A 14,150-nucleotide genomic window follows, 5' to 3' on the forward strand; every position below is an offset into this window, starting at 1 on the left:
TCTTTCAGGCTACTTGCCCTTGACAGCAAGCATGGGCCTTCTATTTTGTTATTCACCTCTATCTTTACCTGTTTAGAGACCACACCATCGGGAATAATCTCTAAAGTGATGTCAGGGAATTGGTCCCTTAAATACCTCCATGCGACTACCACTAGCTACGAGCATAGCTGTTGTACCATGGAAACTGTGGGGACTAGAACTTGGAAAAGCTGTCAGAATCCCAACTATTGCTTCTCTGAAAGTTGATGCAGCTTAAATTGCTGCCCTATTCTTGCCAAGATGGATTTCCTATCAGTCCTGCTTCTATGCAGTAAGTGCCTTTGAGTCAAAGAGCTAAAAACTGGTGAGGTTGCATCTAGGAAAATGAGGTTTCACTTTTATACGAGGGAGGGAGTCTCTACCCCCCACCAAGATTCACCAGATAAGGAAGTGACCTAAAGGAGGAAGAGGCTGGGTGTAGAAAATAAATGTTAGCATAGACATCATTTTTTAAAAATGTTTATTTATTATTTTTGAGAAAGAGAGAGAGAGCACACTCAAGTGAGCACTGGAGGGGCAGAGAGAAGGGGAGACAGAAGATCAGAAGCAGGCTCTGTGCTGACAGCAGAGAGCCCAATGAAGGACTCAGACTCACAAACTGAGATCATGACCTGAGCTGAAACCAAGAGTGACTGAGCCACCCAGGCGCACCAGTACGGGTGTCATTTTTAATTCCACATTTCACAATTTAACTTAATTCAAATATCCAAATCCTGGTTTTTTTCAACTCTAAGAGAAAGTCATTAATTCCTATTTGTCTTTATGTATATTATTTGGTTACTTTCAGTACTATTAAAATTCTGCCAAGATTCAGTTGTGGATGACGTTTATCTGGGTTTTGAGAGATGCATAGGACTTTTCTAAAGTTGAAAAGATAAAGAAAAGGCCAGTTTAGTCAGAGGGAATAGCATGCACAAAAGCTAAAGACCTGAAAGCACCATTAGGTGTTTGGAGAATTTTAAACAGTTTGCTTAATAAGCTAGATGTGGCCGGACAAGAACATAAGCAGCAAAGCACGCAGGCTCTTGTACGTCTGCCAAAGGTGTTGAGCAATAACTTAGCTTTAATCCTGCAGGTGATGGGATGTTGTTAGAGAACTCTGAACAAGAAAATAACATGATCAGACTTACATTTCACTTGGATTAGAGAGATCCCTCTTGGCAGCATGTGGAGGAAGAGATGGGGGAGGGTGGAATTGGACGTAAGAAGCACAGTTGAATAGGAAGCTACTGCAGTAGGATATACAAGAGATGGTAAAAGCTTAGTGACTAATTGTAAGAAGGTAATAACAGGTGAGTGTTGATTTGATTCCGTTTCTTGTTTTGGAAAATGTGTGTCCCTAATCAAGATAGGAAATAAGAGACAGAAGCTCAGCAATGAGTGGAGAAAACAGAACTTCCTGAGAGATATTTTAGTGCAAGTATCTAGTAGGCAATAAGTTCAGTGGGTCAGGTACCTGCAGAAAAGTCTAAAGTAGAGATATAAAGGTATCAGCACATAGGTTATGGGAATTCAGTTTTCCTAGGGGAGAGGTGTAGACTGAGAAGAGATCTGAAGTCAGAAACGTAGAAATTTAAATAGCAAGCAGAAGAATTCCAGAAAATGGGTGCTATGTAAGAAGAGATCCAAAAGAAAATGTCAGAGAAACCAAGGGCATAGAGTTCCTACAAAGAAGGAAGAATTAAAAAAATAAAATGTCAACACCTGAGTGGCTCAGTCCATTGAGCTTCTGACTCTCAGAGTTGTGAGATGGAGACCTGCATGAGACTCTGTGCTAAGTAAGGGTGGAGTTTTCTTGGAGTTCTCTCTCCCCCTCTCCTCTGTCCCTCCTGCACTTGTTCTCTCTCTCTCTCTCTCTCTCTCTCTCTCTCTCTCTCTCTCTCAAAATAAATTAATAATATTAAAAGAAAACAAAATGGGGCGCCTGGGTGGCTCAGTCGGTTAGGCGGCCGACTTCGGCTCAGGTCCTGATCTCAAGGTCCGTGAGTTCGAGCCCCGCGTCGGGCTCTGTGCTGACTGCTCAGAGCCTGGAGCCTGTTTCGGATTCTGTGTCTCCCTCTCTCTGACCCTCCCCCGTTCATGCTCTGTCTCTCTCTGTCTAAAAATAAATAAACGTTAAAAAAATTTAAAAAAAAAAAGAAAACAAAATAATAAAATGTCAAAGGCTAAGTCCTTTGGATTTGGTATTCAGATCATTTAGTACGTGCCAATGCTGTTTCAGTAGCATAGCATGAGTGGAAGAAACAAGTGTAGATTTTTTTTCCCCCCAAAATGCTAGCTAGAAAACAATACACTGTATTGGAGAAATTTCTCAAAGACATAGACATTAAGCATATACCTAAGCTGAGAGGAAGGAGTCTGTAGAAAATAAAAGTTTGACGGGAAAACAGATAAACCAGATCTAGAGAGAAGATGAGGAGTAAAGGTGTGGGGTTTAGCCTCAACAGAGATGTGGGAAACCTCTTCTTTGGAGACATTCAGAGAAGGGAAAAACAATTCTGTGGATGGAGGAGTTAGTTTAAGTAGAATGGTAGAATGCTGAGTCATTTGGCCCTCGATGATCTCACTTCTCTGTAGTAAGATAAATAATCAATTTAGAGTGGGCCACTCATGGTTTGGATGGGCTTTGTGGAAGTGGCACAGATTTGGAATATCTAATGGAGGGATATCGTTATTTCCGATGCCATTTTCCAGCTCTGTGCATTACAGAAATATAATTAAATAACTCAGTAAACCTTTGTGTGCCGTTTTCTTTCTTAATTTTATTCTTTCTTTTTTTTCCTCCTCCTCTTTTCGACTGCCCCCATTTCTTAGGATTCCCTCTTCTTCCTCTTCAGAATTCCTACTTGCAGCTGACAGTTGACACACCAAGCCCCTTGAAGGGCCAAAGGGGAACATTCAGAATTGAAAACAGCCAGATTACAGTTTTACACTTCCTGGTTTTGAAACCCCTGAGAAGCACAAAATTGAAAAAAATCAAAATGGCTGCACTGATGCTTCAGCGAAGCTCCATTTTAAAGTAACCATTTTCCTCTTTTCCGCAAACATCCTCCCCGCCCCTTTTTTTTCCAGGAACTAGGTACCACCCTGAAAACAACCAAGGGGGCTGGCAGCACTTACGCAATTCCTGTTGAAACCGACTAGATCCCGTATTTCCCTATAAAATGCAGCAGTCCCTTCCTCTGGATAGCCTGCGGTTTTTTGAAGGCAATAGCGAGCTGCAGTCTCCTTTGCCTGGCAAAGCAATAAAACTATTGTTCCTCTTTATCCCAAACTTTATCTTTGTGTTATATTTTGGCTCTGAAGCATGGAGTTCAGTTTTTGACAACATTTTGTTCTTGCAGCATTTTTCATCTACTACTGTATCTGCATGGCTTGTGCCAACATTGATCATCTAGTAAGTTTCCTTTTTAATTTTTTTTTATTTATTTAAGTGATCCCTACATCCAATGTAGGACTTGAACTCATGACCCCAAGATCAAGAGTCACATGCTTCTCTGACTGAGCCAGCCAGCCACCCCTCCTTTTAAAAAAAGTAATAATGTTTATTTTTGAGAAAGAGAGAGGGGAGGGGGTCATGAGCGGGGTAGGGGCAGGAAGAGAGACACAGAATTTGAAGCAGGCTCCAGGCTCCGGAGCTGTCAGCAAAGAGCCCGACACGGGGATCAAACCCAGGAACTGTGAGATCAGGACCTGAGCCGAAGGTCGATGCCACCCAGGCGACCCACACCCCACCTTTTTATTTCTTTTATCTGGAATTTTGAAATGCTGCTTTAAGGACTTTAGTAGTGCAATCTACACTTCAACATCTTTCCCCATGCCTAGCTGCCATGAGGGATTTTTTACTGGCTTAAATCAAAGACTTGAAGGTATTAGTCATGTAGCTATCTGAGAGCCATCTTTTCAAGCTGGCTTTTTTCATGGTAGAAAAATGGCATACAGAAGTTCCTCATCTCTGAATATCATAGCACCTAGAGAAAGACCTTCTTTCCCAAACAGCCAAAATTGTCTGGACAATCTGATTGGACCCGTCTGAACAGATCACTTCCATCTAGAAACAGCACTAGCCTCTTTGGCATAGGCCTACGTTATTTCAAGTCTCACTGAGGTGAAGGGGATAAGATTACACAAATTGGTTTATATCAGTTAGGATCTACTTGGATCTGAGGATGGGGTTAATTCCACCTTAATCAAATGGATCTTACAAAGGAAAGGGCATGGGATGGAATGGATGCTAGGGAGTCAATAAATGCTTACTACCATAGCTTCCTCCCTCTGTCTCCAGAAAAGAATCCCCTATGCAAGGCCTGTTTCATGGGCATGTGACCTAAGTAGTTATATACAATTACTAGTATATTGCACAGAGTACATAACACATGGTGTATTATGTATAGGGTATACAGAAATAATTATAATTAATTACCACATTTTTGGTCTTCCTTTACAGATCTAAATAGCATGAGAAAGGAGATACCACATCCGTCCTGTATCCCTAGGACTTAACACAATGAATGTTTATGAAACAGAAGTATCTTCCCAAGGGTACGAAGGGTTAGTGCCCGCCTTGCCAGGATAGAAAATTTTCTTCTTTTCTTTCCTCATCTCCCCTCAGAGATGGAGCTCAACTTCCAACTAACATTAAAGAAGTTGTGTTTGTGATCTAGCATCTGGGCTTGTGTAATTGACGTGCTTTCTTAATGATAGGCGGAAATGATAATAGTAATAATTGTTCCACCACACTAGCATGCACTGAAACCTGGACCCCTTTGGTTTTGTTTGTTTATTGTTGTCTATTTAATTGTCTTTTAATGCTCTAGTTGTTAAAGAATGAAATAACAATGTTTTCAAAACTCATTTTGCATTTTAAATATTTACATTTACCAAACGAAAACTTTGTAGTGCATAAACATTATAAAATGGGTTATATAACCTCATTTGAACTTAGCAAAATTTTAAATTCAAGGCTTTCAAACATGAGAATGAGGCAAAAACGTTCCTCTTAATCCTGCACAGTAGGCTCGGACTACAGCACGATTTCAGGTAATAGGATTGTAGGGTTTTTATACACAATTGTGTAGGCAGTGAGCTGTACACAATGGGTGCCTCCAGTCACATTGAGTCCCTGTGATTGGTGCCTCCTGTAGGTGTGCAGTGACATATGTGACAGCTATAAGTCAATATCAACATCCTTTTAATACATTTACTTAAATGTCTTTTGCCTCAACTTTTTTTGAAGGGTCTAGAAATAATACTTTTTTTCAGAGAGAGAGAGAGACAGAGACATAGAGAGAGAGACAGAGAGAGAGAGAGAGAGAAGCAGTGGGGGAGGGGCAAAGAGAAAGGGAGAGACACAGAATCCCAAGAGGGCTCAGCTCAGAGCCCGATGTGAGGTTCCATCTCATCAACTATGAGATCCTAACCTGAGCCTAAATTAAGACTCAGATGCTTAACCAACTGAGCCCCACAGGTGCCCCTAGAACCAATACATTTTTTAAAACTAAATTTATTTAAATTCAAGTTAGTTAACATACAGTGTAGTATTGGTTTCAGGAGTAGGACTCAGTGATTCATCACTTACATACAACACCCAGTGCTCATCCCAACAAGTGCCCTCCGTAATGCCCATCACCCATTTAGCCCATCCCCCTGCCTCTTCCCCTTCAGCAACCCTCAGTTTGTTCTCTGTATTTACGAGTCTCTTATGGTTTGTCACCCTCTCTGTTTTTATCTTATTTTTCCTTCCCTTTCCCTATGTTCATCTGCTGTGTTTCTTAAATTCTACATATGAGTAAAATTGTATGATATTTGTCTTTCTCTGACTGACTTAAGTTTGCTTAGCATAATACCCTCTGGTTCCATTCACATTGTTGCAAATGGCAAGATTTCATTCTTTTTCATCACTAAGTAGTATTCCATTATATATGTGTGTGTATATATATATACACACATATGTATGTATATGTATATGTGTGTGTGTGTGTGTATATATATATATGTATATATATACATATATATGTATATGTATATACATATATGTATATACGTATATATATATATGTATATATATACATATATATATGTATATATGTATATATATATACACACACACACACACATATACATGTCACATCTTTTTTATCCATTCATCACTCAATGGACATTTGGGCTCTTTCCATAATTTGACCATTGTTGACAGTGCTGCTATGAACATTGAGGTGCATGTACCCCTTTGAATCAGCATTTTTTTTTATCCTTTGGATTAATACCTAGTTGTGCAATTGCTAGGTCACAGAGTAGTTCTATTTTTAATTTTTTGAGGAACCTCCATACTGTTTTCCAAAGTGACTGCACCAGTTTGCATTCCCACCAACAGTGCAAAAAGTTTCCTCTGTCTCCACATTCTTGCCAACCAGAACCAATACATTTTTAAAAAAATTTTTTTTAACGTTTATTTATTTTTGAGACAGAGAGAGACACAGCATGAACAGGGGAGGGGCAGAGAGAGCGGGAGACACAGAATCTGAAACAGGCTCCAGGCTCTGAGCATTCAGCACAGAGCCCGACGCGGGGCTCGAACTCACAGACCGCGAGATCATGACCTGAGCCGAAGTCGGACGCTTAACCGACTGAGCCACCCAGGCGCCGCAATACATTTTTAAAGAAAAAGAATAATAATTACATGAGTATAACTCCTTAAAATAATATAACTGATATCATATTTGGTTATATCCTTTTAAACTACCAAGAATCATTTTTAAATATCATTTCTAAATTTATATGGTCAAATGAGAAATTTGACAAAATTCCTAGCTCTGCGTCTGAATGCTTTTTATGTAAGTTCAAGCATCTAGCACAATCTGCCCCCAAAATAAGGCCTTAATGTTTTTTGCATGCATGCATGAATTGCTCAGGTAAATAGCATAAGTAACATGAGTTATGATTCCATTTATGTCAGGATAGTTCTCTTTTTTTAAAGTGTATTTATTTTTATTTATTTTTGAGAGGGAGGAGGGGCAAAGAGAGGAGGGGAGAGAGAATTTCAACAGTCTCCACATTGTCATCATAGAGCCCAATGTGGGGCTCAAACTCATAAACCATGAGATCATGACCTGAGCTGAAATCAGATACTTAACTGACTGAGCCACCCCAGGTGCCCTGTTCACACCTTTTTTAAATGTATGCTTCCCATTTCTTATTTGTTTAAAAGGGAAACTATAAACATTGACTTAGGTATCTGTACATTGAATTAAAGATACTATCCAGACACTTAATTGACTGTTAGACATTGGGTATGAATGGATGTGATACCTGGAAACCCAAAACATTATTGCAGGCCACCCATCAGAGGGGTGATCTATAGGTGACAGATAATAAATGGTGGAGTCATGCTAAAATCTAGTTTTCAATAGGATCACTGGTTCATTTTCATGGTCACTGAATGTATAGTTGGGATTATCGTTCCTGGCAATTGGGGTAACCCTACATTGGATCTCAGACCTGTAGAATGAGAGCTATGACAGCAAGGAAAGCCTTGTGAACATCAATGACATCTCCCCAACCTCTCCCCACATCACATCAAGATATTAAATTTAAAAAAAATACCACATCTTAGGGTGAGATGAGAAGATTATGCCATCTGATGCAATGGTGAGGGTTCTTATCATGTATTCATTTAATATGCTACTCTGCTTCCTATGCAAAATGGACAGATTTTAGAGAGAACATAGTCTACTCAAAGCCCAACATGGTAGCTGGCCCGATCAAAACTGCTCTGCTGGGGGCGCCTGCATAGCTATGTGGTTGAGTACCTGACTTCTACTTAGGTCACAATCCCGCAGTTGGTGAGTTCAAGCCCCACATTGGGCTTGCAGTTGTTAACCTGTCAGCTCAGAGCCTGCTTCGGATCTTCTGCCCTCCTCTCTCTGCCCCTCCCCTACTTGCACTTTCTCAAAAAGAAATAAGCATTTTTTAAAAATGCTGTGCTGGACTTGCTATCTTTTCAAGAGCCAACTAATAAGTCTCAGGGATATGGTATGTAGCTGTTTACCTGGCAAATGCTTCTTTCCTATCCAATGAATGAAAAACCACAGAGACTGTGCATTTTCATTGAGATGAATGACAATATTCATGTATGGTTTTGCTCTGGGAATAGAACTCCCCCAACCTCTGTCATAATGTAGTCCAAAGAGATACAAATCATGTTGAGAGAAATATTCTACAGGATATTACATTGATCCATTATATTGATGACATTTTGCAGTTCAATCAGAATGAGCAAGAGTTTATTAAGATTATAAAAGCTTAGGGAAGATACATTTACTCCACAGGAGTGAGAAAAACTTATGAGGATTCAAGAACATGACAATTCAGTACAATTTTATAGGGACCTATGGGGAGGGGTGTGCTGATACAATGCTTGCAAAGTAAAAGATACATTTCTGTATTTTAATCCCTTACTACTGAGAAGGAAGCACAGTGCTTGGAGGGGCTTTTGGGTTCTGAGGCAACAGATTTTCCATCTAGATCTGCTTCTCTGGCTAATATACTAAGTGACACAGAAGGCCACCAGCTCTGAGTAAAGCCAAAGGCAATAAAGGGATCTGCAGAAAATTTAGGCTACAATGCAAACAGCCCTGCCAGTGGGGCCAGTTGTGTTTGAAGAATAAGTGGTTAAAAGAGATGCAGTGTGGTGTTAGGGCAAGCCCCAGAGAGAGAATTATAACACAAGCTCCTGTGGTTCTGGCCTATGGCCATAGCATCACCAGAGGGCAATTTTATTCCTTTTGAGAAACAGCTCCTGGTAAGACGTCGGACCCTGGAAGATGTAAAACAATTTACCACGTGGCACCAAGTGGCCACGTCTCTGAAACTGTGTATTATAAATGGGGGTCCTGTCAGACCTGCCAAACGTAATATCAAAAAGACCCAGGACAGTGCATCATAAGAGGCAAAGGGAATTGAGTTTTGAGCAGGATCAGAGGACCTAAGTAATCTTCATGGTCCAGATTTCCAAAGCACCCACCGGAGTTGTTCGTTCCAGTGACCTTCTTCCAGTTTTCATTTCCCCTATCCATATAAGGATCTTGTACATCCAGATAAAAGAGGAAGAAAAAACTTAAGTTTGGTTTATGGAAGGCTCAGCATAATATGAAGGTTCAAACCAAAAATGAACAAGGGATACATTATAACCATACCGGAAGGAAAAGGACCGAAAGATCAGAAACAAGGATGTTTGGAGGAGAGACATGTGATTGAACACAAGGAAATGGGCATGAAGTGTGAAAACTTGTGTTATTGCATATTAATACCCACCAGAAAACATCTACTGTGGAGAAATACACTGAACAACCAAGAAGACAAAACGATTCAGCTAGTCTTTGCCTAGAGCTATCCCAGAACTGACATAATGGGCGCCTGAACAGGGTAATCATGGTGGCAGATATGAAAATAGGCACCAGCTTAATGGGCTCCATTTACGAAGACTCTGGTCAATTCAGAATGACCAAACTGCCAGCCACAAAGCCCAACGCTGAGATCTTGGTATGGCACCGTTCCTCAAGAGAACTAACTAGGCACTGGTGGTAAGTCATCTACCCCCTTCATTCCAGAAGGGCTAGTGTTGGTCTTCACAAGAATACACGCATAATCCAGGTATGGCTTTGCTTTTTCTCTCCACAGAGCTTCACCCAGCATGGCTATTCAGGGGCTTGCATGGAGCAAGATATACACACGGGGAGTCTCATGCAGAATACTGTTTGACCTCAGGGCCCCCATTTCATAGCAAAGTATGCACAGGAGTGACCATGGGATGCACGTTGTAGGAGTTGTATCACATGACCACACCATGTGAAAGCAGATGGCCTGATAGAACATTGGAATGGAAGACGAATGGCAGTCTGACCTTAGAGCAAGTGAAAATTGGACTGGGTTTGCTGATTTTTCAGAAGAGTTGAAAATAATCCATGAATTTAAGGAACGTCAGAGATGCTTATTCCAGCCTCATGATTTCCCCTGACTTCTTCATCTCTCTGAAAAGACTCAATAGCATGTCAAGGTACCACCCCATAGGCATGAATTTAAAAGACCAGTAAACAAATATGCTTTTAGCTACACAACAAATCCTTCAGTTTCTAGTTTTACTGTAGAAAAATAATGCCAGATGAGTATAATTCTGAAATTTTGTGCTGATCTGCTAGGGGTGGGGTGGGGAGAGAAAAAAAAAAAGAAAGTCAGATTTAGGAAATTAAATTCTTGAGCAAAATCCTCTTTTAATTTCCCCTCAAACAAAACCCTTCATGTAGTTTTGGCCAAAGCATAAACTTGAAGAATATATCCACTAACAGCTGCCTCGGAACCTAAAAATCAACCCCTTAAAATAATATATTTAGATCCCTAAACTCAGTATTAATTAAATTTCTTTCATCTTTTGAGGTAACTTGTTTAAATGAATATCAGGAGCCAGAAGACATGAATGCAATTTCTATCTATTTTGAGTTATTAATAAAGAGATTTTAGACCTGGCATAGGAAATTAATGTTTCTTTTCAAAGGACTGATTATTCCAACTCATTGCAGTGCTGGAGTATTCAGAGCATATTTCTGAGGCAACATTAAAGATTCAATCCTGATATTTAAGATACGATTGGTTATGCATTTAGTTGTTTTTTTCTTTACACTCATGGTCTTTTGAGATCATGAATTTCAGCTTGTTATTCTGAATTTATTATCAGGGAGCCCTTCTAGTTAAGAAAAAGAGATAACCAATTACTTTCCTAACCATATGTTGTTACTTCATTGTTACTCTCGTAATGCTAGTTATGGTGCTTTTTCCCTCTCAGATGGATTTGACAACATCCTAGCTGTCAGGTGGCCTTCTCCTCTCTGTCCACGGAACATATGCTTAAGCGATCAATTGTGTCATAGCTCACAGCTCACCCTCATGCCTAGCCAGTGCACTCTGCCCTTTAGCCAGAATGAATTACTTGTTGTACCTTCACCTGAGTCCCTGCTCATTAAGCATGAAAAGCCCTTTCTCTTAGCTTCAGTCTTTAGAAATCTTTCCATTCTTTCCACATATGAAGTAAGAAAAGGAAAACTCAGCTGTACCCAGGGGACTTGGATCTTAATCCCAGCTTTACCACTAATGACCTATGCATATTTTGACAAGTTTTTACTTCTCCAGACTCAGTTTTCTCATCTGTTAATTGAGAACCCATGAACTAGATCAGTAGTCCTCTCTTGACATAAAGTACATGTATGCCTACATATCTGTGAAAAAAGAATATAGGGAGGGCAATGGTGTTTAAGCTTCTCAAGACAGGATTCTAAGGAAAAGGATCTTATTAAAAAACATTAGAATCAGAACACATCAACCGTTAGAAACACTGCTGTAGGGGCTCCTGGGTGGCTCAGTCGGTTAAGCCGCCGACTTCAGCTCAGGTCATGATCTCACAGTCCATGAGTTTGAGCCCCGCGTCGGGCTCTGTGCTGACAGCTCAGAGCCTGGAGCCTGCTTCAGATTCTGTGTCTCCCTCTCTCTCTGTCCCTCCCCTGTTCCTACTCTCTCTTTCCCTCTCTCTCTCTCTCTCAAAAATATATGTTAAAAATTTTTTTAAAAAAGAAACACTGCTTTATTTAGATGAATCAAAAGATAGAAATAATGAGTGAGGAAAGCAGGCAGTTCAGGATGACCCTGTAATGACCATGATGTGGCTGGAGAAGGCTATTTTCTTCATGAGGTTGTGGTCAGTGCAGCATTATGCAGATAACCAATTGGGCTCAGACCATGTGAAAATATGACAGGCAGTGTTCTTAACATGACATTTCTTCATTCCCTTAATGATGTCAACCAGGATATATCTTCTTTCTTAATGATTAATGATTGTAAGGAAGCAGGGGGGATATATGTTCAGTGCTATTATGAGTATAAAATGTAAGAATATACATATGGAGAGGAATATATATATATACACACACACATATATATGTATATATGTATATATACATACATATATGTATATATGTGTATATATATATATACATACATATATATACATATATACATACATATATGTGTGTGTGTGTGTGTGTGTGTGTGTGTGTGTATATAATCTTTCTGTCCAGTATGGTGTGTCCTCCTGTTCTTTCAATTTAGAGGACTGTAAGAAGTGTTAAAGTGTTTTATTGACAGCATTCCCTTCTCTTCACCTGCTTGATGTGGTTTTAGCCTCTGCTTATGGCATCCTCTGGAGTATTTTGTACTCTCTTTTTCGCCCCTTATTTTAGATAAAAGCTCTTAGGAATTACTATTCCGGCCATGACACTTCACCTCCAGAGGAACATAGTCTTCCCCTCCACTTGTGTTCCACCCTATTACAGATGAAATGTTGTCCTATGAACCTGAAGTCCTAAAAGAGCTTTTGACAATTTAGGTCACTTATCTATACTCCTCTTGCTCTAGGGCATAAAATTCTCCAGAAAATGGAGGGACCTATTAGCAGAGTAGATGTTAATGAAGCCTCCTTAATCAAGTTGGTGGTTGATATAGGACTTAAATTTCCCCACCTTTTATCTTAAATAAATTTCTCTCCTGGCAAAGTGTGGCCTTAGAAATGTTTTTAATTCAGATGTAGTAGAGTAGGGTGGTGGGAGGGATTACTTTTTTTTTTTTTTAATGATCTTGTTTCTTCCTCCTTGTACATTTACTTCCACTAGGTAACCTTATTTATTACTTCTTTGATTAAAGGGGACTTATATTAGAAGTAAGATTTATAAGTCCTTGTTTTTAACTTTTATAAAAAAATAAGGTTATGTTGTAAATCCGTACTATTCTTTTCAATTTTTAGAAACTGATTTGTAAAAACAAATCAAAAGAAAACAAAAAGAAAAAAAAAAGCAAGAAAAAAATGATGTCTAATTTATAAATAAAAAAATTCACCAGTTTTAAGTATACAATGCAATGAGTTTTGGCAGCTATACACATTCATAAAATGATTTCCACAGTCATGATGTTGAATATTTGCATCCTCTCAAAAATTCCCTTTTGCCTTTTTGTATGCGGTTGCCCTACCTCTCCCCACCCCCGACCTCCCCCAGTCTCTAGGAACTGGAATCTGCTTTCCATTGAGTAGTTTCCTCTTTTGTAGGATTGCATCTAAATGAAATCACATAACATATCATCTTTTATGTTGGGCATTTTCATTTAGCATTTCAAATCCATTTGAGATTCATTTATGTTATTATGTGTGTCAGTAGTTCATTTACTTTTACTGCTTGGTAGTATTCCATTGTATGGACAGACAACATTCTGTTTATCCAATCACTGGTTGATAGATATATGGGTTGTTTCCAAGCTCGTGCTATTATGAATAAAACTGTTATAAACATTTAAGTACAAGTCTTGTCTAGGGCATATCATCTCACAACTCTTGGATAAACATCTAGGAGTGAACTGCTAAAAATTTGAAAAATATGACTTCTTAACAATTAAGAATCTTTTGCTCTTCAAAAGATACACTTATGAAAATGAAAAGGCATACCACTAACTGGGAAAACATGTTAGAAAAACATATTTCTGATTAAAACAAAAATGATAACAAAAACTTCTGTCCAAAATATATGAACTCTTATGACTCAAGAGAAACAATCTGATTTTTTTTTAAGGCAAAAGAATTAAACAGATCTTTGGCCAACGAAAACATATGAATGGCAAATAAACCTACAAAGTATCCTCAACATCACAAGTTATCAGGAAACTACAAATTAAAACATAATCGTATAAAACACTACACACCTATTGGAGTGGCTAATTTAAAACATGAGTGCTACCAAGTGTTGGCAAAGATTTGGAATAACTAGCATTCTCAGGCACCTTTAGTGGAAATGCAAAATGGTACAATTCCTTGAAAAAACAAGTATGGTGGTTTCTTAGAAAGTTAAGCACACACTTAGTATACCCATTTTTTCAAATGTAGGCAATTTTCCATATTTACAAAATTCCTTGCAATCATATATATATTTGTTCATTATTCATTCCTACTAATTTTTTATAGAATATGGTGGATTCTACAAATATATTTCAATAATTAATAATACAAATGACAAGTTTATTAA

At 38.9% G+C, this 14,150-nt stretch overlaps 1 long non-coding RNA gene across 2 annotated transcripts in view; it reads left to right on the forward strand.

Moving 5' to 3' along the window:
* The window catches only part of LOC131519107 (uncharacterized), an 85,779-nt gene extending 81,076 nt beyond the window's left edge, over positions 1-4,703 (forward strand). For both annotated transcript variants that reach the window (XR_009265467.1, XR_009265468.1), the window contains exons 5-6: positions 2,854-3,436; positions 4,487-4,703. This is a non-coding gene — a long non-coding RNA (uncharacterized LOC131519107). The remainder of the gene's footprint in view (positions 1-2,853; positions 3,437-4,486) is intronic.
* The last annotated feature ends 9,447 nt before the right edge of the window (positions 4,704-14,150 follow it).

The sequence above is a fragment of the Neofelis nebulosa genome, chromosome 8 (assembly GCF_028018385.1).
Source record: "Neofelis nebulosa isolate mNeoNeb1 chromosome 8, mNeoNeb1.pri, whole genome shotgun sequence".
NCBI lineage: Eukaryota > Metazoa > Chordata > Mammalia > Carnivora > Felidae > Neofelis > Neofelis nebulosa.